This window comes from Poromitra crassiceps (assembly GCF_964638095.1).
Source record: "Poromitra crassiceps genome assembly, chromosome: 12".
NCBI lineage: Eukaryota > Metazoa > Chordata > Actinopteri > Beryciformes > Melamphaidae > Poromitra > Poromitra crassiceps.
The window spans coordinates 41647624-41654016 of record NC_139632.1 but is presented as its reverse complement, the minus strand read 5'-3'; the positions used below and the strand labels follow the sequence as shown (position 1 = coordinate 41654016).

General features: G+C 46.9%; 1 protein-coding gene across 5 annotated transcripts in view; it reads left to right on the top strand.

Moving 5' to 3' along the window:
* Window positions 1–1363: 1363 nt before the first annotated feature.
* cUnh1orf210 (chromosome Un C1orf210 homolog) overlaps window positions 1364–6393 on the top strand; it is a 17356-nt gene continuing 12326 nt past the window's right edge. The window contains exons 1-2 of one of the 5 annotated variants that reach the window (XM_083647571.1): window positions 1364–1569; window positions 3216–3266. The gene's annotated coding sequence lies outside the window, so the exon portion shown is untranslated. Of the gene's footprint in view, window positions 1586–3215; window positions 3267–6393 lie in introns of all 5 variants that reach the window. The other 4 variants (XM_083647569.1, XM_083647573.1, XM_083647570.1 and 1 more) reach the window with 4 other exon arrangements.

The window sequence follows — 6393 nt, the reverse complement described above, 5'->3', positions numbered from 1 at the left end:
ACACACACACACACACCCAACACACGCATGCTGCCAGCCACACACACACACCCATGCTGACGGTGCCCAGGTGAAACAGTCTCTGCATTTATCCCATCCAGGCTTGTCCTTCCCCTGGGGGGCAGCCTGGAGCAGTGGGCCGCTTTCTTGTGTACAGCGCCTGGGGACCAACTTCAAATGTTGTCATCACTGGTATATATATATATATATATATATAATTATATATATATATATATATATAGGGGGGGTGGGGGTCCATATCTATGTTGTAAGGAGGAACCCCATCCTGCTGAGTGATCACTTTACTGTCCCAAGCCCAGCCTAGCCTCTGCCATCTGCCCCAAGACATGCAGCTGAAGCATCCTGGAACATACGGCAACATGAGGGAGGCAGGGAGGAAGAGACAGAGAGAGAGAGAGAGAGAGAGAGAGAGAGTGTGTGTGAGAGAGAGAGAGAGAGAGAGAGAGAGAGAGAGAGAGAGTGTGTGTGTGTGTGTGTGTGTGTGAGAGAGAGAGAGAGAGAGAGAGAGAGCGGGGGGAGAGAGATATGAAGGAGCTGAGTGTCCAGGAAGTGGCCCTATTGTTTCAGGGTCAGCTCTCCTTTCCTCTCAGGGCCACCAGAGGTCTGCCGTCTCCCTCCAGGCTGCATGGCCATCTTAGCTCAACAACACTGCTCGTCTGCTTTCCTCTCGCATCGCAAAGACGCTTTGAGAAAGGACGTATTAGATGAACAAAGCAAGGCGTGCCTGTAGGGCATGTCCACTCTCTCTCTCTCACACACACACACACACACACACACACACAGACACAGACGGACACGCACATGCACACGCACACGCACACACACACACACACACACACACACACACACACACACACACAGACACAGACGCAGACGCACACGCACACGCACACGCGCACACACACACACACACACACACACACACACACACACACACACACACTGTGACTGTTGAAATCATGCAAAAACATTCAAAAAAGCAGGCTCATGTGGTTACTCACTCATTGCCTTGCGCATTTGTCTTTTCTGTATCTACACTAACATAACATCATTATGTTCACCAAAACATAACTTTGACCAGTTTGACTTGCTGCTACAGCTACACTCACATCATGCAGCCTGCTATATAGCAGTGTAAAATATGATATGTAGGTCACAAATCATATTTTACCTGGCTGGCACCCAGCCTCTTCCTGGTTTGGCACTGATGATGAGTGACAAGCAGCTTAGCCTCTGGCCAGGTCTGGCATGCCATTGGTCGGAGAGGAGGAATAGTAGGCGGGAGGGAGCACACACCTTAGTTACATAGTTACTCATTAACCTGGTGAGCAGCTGCAGAGCACACCTCTTTCAACCTTTGCACAACCATTTTACAGACACAGCAAAACAAATGTAGGCAACGCTGCAGTGAACTGTGAGGCCTGAGGTAGAGCGAGGACCTGCTCAGGGGATCTACTACAGGACCTGAGGCAGAGTGAGGACCTGCTCAGAGGATCTTACAGGACCTGACGCAGAGTGGGGACCTGCTCAGAGGATCTACAGGGACAGGTGAGCAGGTGAGCGGGTACATGAAACAAACAGCTGTCATGTTCATTCTTCTCAAACTGTGGCTTTTGCCAATGTCATAGTACTCTTATGCCCTTCTTAATGTCATGTGACTGTCTGACTCTCTTGTCCATCAAACGTCGTAATTGTTGCCAGATAATGTAAACATTTTAATCAAAACATTATTTTATTCATATATTATTTATTACATTACATTTTTAACCCATTTAGAGTGATGATTTATCCACATTTTGACAAGTTATTACATTATCCAACAGTTACTAATGTACATCATCAGCTGCTACATTAACATTTAAGCACTTGTACTTTTATTCAGATGTAGTAATAGTCGTGACCAAAGGGAGCAGATTAGATGTTGCACTGCGCTGGTTGGTCAACATCGACTTGACACATGGATACGTTTCAGAGCAAGGTAGTGTAAGCCATCACAGACTATAGAGACCCTCCTGTGATGGGATCACACCTGCCGCGACACCCACATGACTTAAAACGAATGTGGGCCAGGGGCGTAAAGTGTGTGTGTGTGTGTGTGTGTGTGTGTGTGTGTGTGTGTGTGTGGGGGGGGGGGGGTGGTCTTGCTCAGATCACACCCATCTTGAACCTTTTGATTTTGATGCCAGATACAGACGACACCTGTAAAGTTTCGTGACTGCATCTTCCTCGGATTTGACGCAATCGCATCGCACGAACAAAATCTGTCCACAGAGAGACAGAGAGACAGACAGAGAGACTGAGACAGACAGTTGTAATGTATATATTGTCAATGTTATGCATATTTTCATATGTGTCGGACCCCAGCAAGAATAGCAGTTGCTGCAGCTCATGGGGATCCTAATAAACTAAAGTAAACCTAGAGTAGGTGTCAGGACCCCATTTTGCCTTGATGGCACACACACAGACTCACAAGGTTTAAACGGCTGGTAAATAATAATGCATTGCAATGTATTCTGTAGTGGCTGCTGAAAACAGACTCAACCAAAGCCTCTACTGGTAGTCAGATGATTCCCTGCACCGTCTTCTCAAGGTGTAGATAGGCCCTTTTCACAGCAAGCGTTTTGAGGTGGTAAAGTTGCTATGTTACAATTTCGGGCTCCGAAATTGTAAAATGGTAACGTACGTTTATCCAGGGGTGGGCGTGGTTTCCGGAGATTTTCTGTTCTCCCCCTCCCCTAACTCTAAACCTAAAATCTCAGAACGTTAGCATTTTACAATTTTGGAGCCGAAATTGTAACATAGCAACAACGTTGGTCCAAAACGTTGCTATTTTGCAATCGTCTGTGAGACTGTGTTGGGTAAAGATCGGGAGTAAAGCAAGCGTAACCAATAACATTAATGAGGGCCCTGGCACTGGAACTCCTAAATGGAACGGAACCATCATTAGTGGTATTGATTACAGTTACACGGGCAGTTACACCTGCTTTACTGCCTCAAAAACAGTTGCTGTGAAAAGGGCCAATCCTTATCACAGCCCTCTGCCGGGTGACAGCATACCCACCCGCATGTTGATATTGCTCGCCTGCTGTTTTCACTCAAAATACAACCGCTCCACTGACAACCCACTTACATGAACCATGGCTTCAACATCACACTGCTCGAGTCAATCATCTCCTCCATGTTTCACTCTGTAGGGAGCATGCATTGAGGACGGGTCATTTCACAAAGGAGCACAGTGCTTAAAGGTAAGCTTTAAATATTATGATCACATATCATGGTTGGGGGCGTGAATGATGCTGGTTGTGGAGTATATTAGTAGTGTTATTACGAGCTGTTGCTAAGGTTGGCGCTTCACTCGTCACGTCTCTGTGGCCTCTCTGTTGACACGGCCATTATTCCCAGACTGAAAGGCGAAGGTAAACACCACGTTTTGTGGGCACTTAGATCTGACTGTTATGACCCTTGTTTCAATATGCTTAAGAGGACACCTACGAAGAAAAGATTAATCATTATTCAGAATCATGCTTTAATTACCGAAACAATGTTGTTTCAACTTAAAGACCGCCTAAAGTAAAAAAAACGTCTTGTTCCTACAGTTGGATGTCTGAGCTTCTCTGTGCAGAATGATGTCTGTGCAGAGTTTGACACTAGAAGGCTGTTTTTCACAACCGTCTGCTGAACGTGGAGAAGTTTCTCTGAGCTCACTGAAAAGGCTGTTTTCAACGAGCAAGATTCGTGACATCACGAATCTTGGAGCCAATCCCTGTCCAGTATTCAGCAGTTAAAGCCCCAACACATTCTCACTCCCAACTAGTCATGTACTGCAGATCGGTCAGGAACACTTTGGCACGAGTGAGAATGTGTTGAAAGCCCGTGTTGTATGCTGTGATTGGCTAGTTATGTTCTAGATAACCATGATTGGTTTCTTTGGATTGTTAAATGAGGAAGAAAGGAGGGGAAGCCATTTTAAGGATTTCAACAAGATAATTTAACCTTTTTTGTGGGGAAAAACCATCAGACACAAATTATTATTCAAAGTAGAGTATTTTATACACACCTTGAAACATGACTTTAGGGGGTCTTTAAATAGCTGCTTTCACCTGGCTTGAGCTTGAACATTCGACGAACAATGTCTCTCTGCCAGCTGTTTTTCAACTTGCTGCACGATCAGAGCGTGTGCCATTATCTTTGACAAACAATAGCACAGGCCAACTCCCCCACACATTTCAAAGCAGTGACAAAAATACATCACTTGGCACTCAGATGAGAGGGGAGGAGGGAGTCTGGCTTGCTGCTCTGTGGCTCGTCGGGGGCGAGGGTCAGCCGAAGGACGGTTTTGTGTACAACTTTCTCTGAGAGGGAGGGAGAGGGAGAGAGAGAGAGGGAGAGAGAGAGAGAGAGAGGGAGGGAGGGAGAGGGAGAGAGAGTGGGAGAGAGAGAGAGAAAGAGGGAGAGAGAGAGAGAGAGAGAAAGAGAGAGAGAGAGAGAGAGAAACTGAAAAAACAACACTGGGTTGGGTGGGTGATGAACAGGTCTGAAGAGGCCACTTATTGCAGCAGAGGTTTGCTTGGTCAAGTATCATCTGTAATTATGTTTTAAATGAAGCCAGATGCATTTGCTGATAATCAGTGGAGAAAACGCACCCAGTCTTTCATGTGTGATGTGATGGTATCTTTTTGATTTAACCTGCTGCAGCTGCTTGTGACACAAGCCAAGACGAGAGAAATCAAAAATGATAAGTCACATCAGCTGCCCTAATTACATTTCGAGCCAGAAGATTGCTTATGGTTTATTTGTCTGTTTGAAGGAATGCAATCGCACACTGGCACGACGTGGAGAGAATATATTTCAACGTTCCATTCGGTTGCGTGACCGACAGACAGAACACTTTCCACCCTCCGGCCTTCATCAGTGTCTCGGTGTGACGCTCAGTGAAACAAAAGATGGGCTGAAAGAGAAAGTGCCTCCTTGCTTTAGTGTCAACATTCAAACACAGACAAAGAGAAGAGAAAGGGCTCTTCCACATGAATGCCCACCTCGTGCACACAGGAAGTGGAAAAAGACACGCATGTAAGCATGTAAAGATGTAAGCATGAACATACAGACACGCATGTAAGCAGCATGCACATACAGGTGCACATACAGACACGCATGTAAGCATGTAAAGATGTAAGCATGCACATACAGGTGCACGACAGACACGCATGTAAGCATGCTGCACATACAGGTGCACGACAGACACGCATGTAAGCATGCTGCACATACAGGTGCACGACAGACACGCATGTAAGCATGCTGCACATACAGGTGCACGACAGACACGCATGTAAGCATGCTGCACATACAGGTGCACGACAGACACGCATGTAAGCATGCTGCACATACAGGTGCACGACAGACACGCATGTAAGCATGCTGCACATACAGGTGCACGACAGACACGCATGTAAGCATGATGCACATACAGGTGCACGACAGACATGCTTGTAAGCATGCTGCACATACAGGTGCATGACAGACACGCATGTAAGCATGCTGCACATACAGGTGCACGACAGACACGCATGTAAGCATGATGCACATACAGGTGCACGACAGACATGCTTGTAAGCATGCTGCACATACAGGTGCATGACAGACACGCATGTAAGCATGCTGCACATACAGGTGCACGACAGACACGCATGTAAGCATGCTGCACATACAGGTGCACGACAGACACGCATGTAAGCATGATGCACATACAGGTGCACGACAGACACGTATGTAAGCATGCTGCACATACAGGTGCACGACAGATATGCATGTAAGCATGATGCACATACAGGTGCACGACAGACACGCATGTAAGCATGCTGCACATACAGGTGCACGACAGACACACATGTAAGCATGCTGCACATACAGGTGCACGACAGACACGCATGTAAGCATGCTGCACATACAGGTGCACGACAGACACGCATGTAAGCATGATGCACATACAGGTGCACGACAGACACGCATGTAAGCATGCTGCACATACAGGTGCACGACAGACACGCATGTAAGCATGCTGCACATACAGGTGCACGACAGACACGCATGTAAGCATGATGCACATACAGGTGCACGACAGACATGCTTGTAAGCATGCTGCACATACAGGTGCATGACAGACACGCATGTAAGCATGCTGCACATACAGGTGCACGACAGACACGTATGTAAGCATGCACATACAGGTGCACGACAGACACGCATGTAAGCATGCACATACAGGTGCACGACAGACACGCATGTAAGCATGCACATACAGGTGCACGACAGACACGCATGTAAGCGTGCACATACAGGTGCACGACAGACACACATGTAAGCATGCACATACAG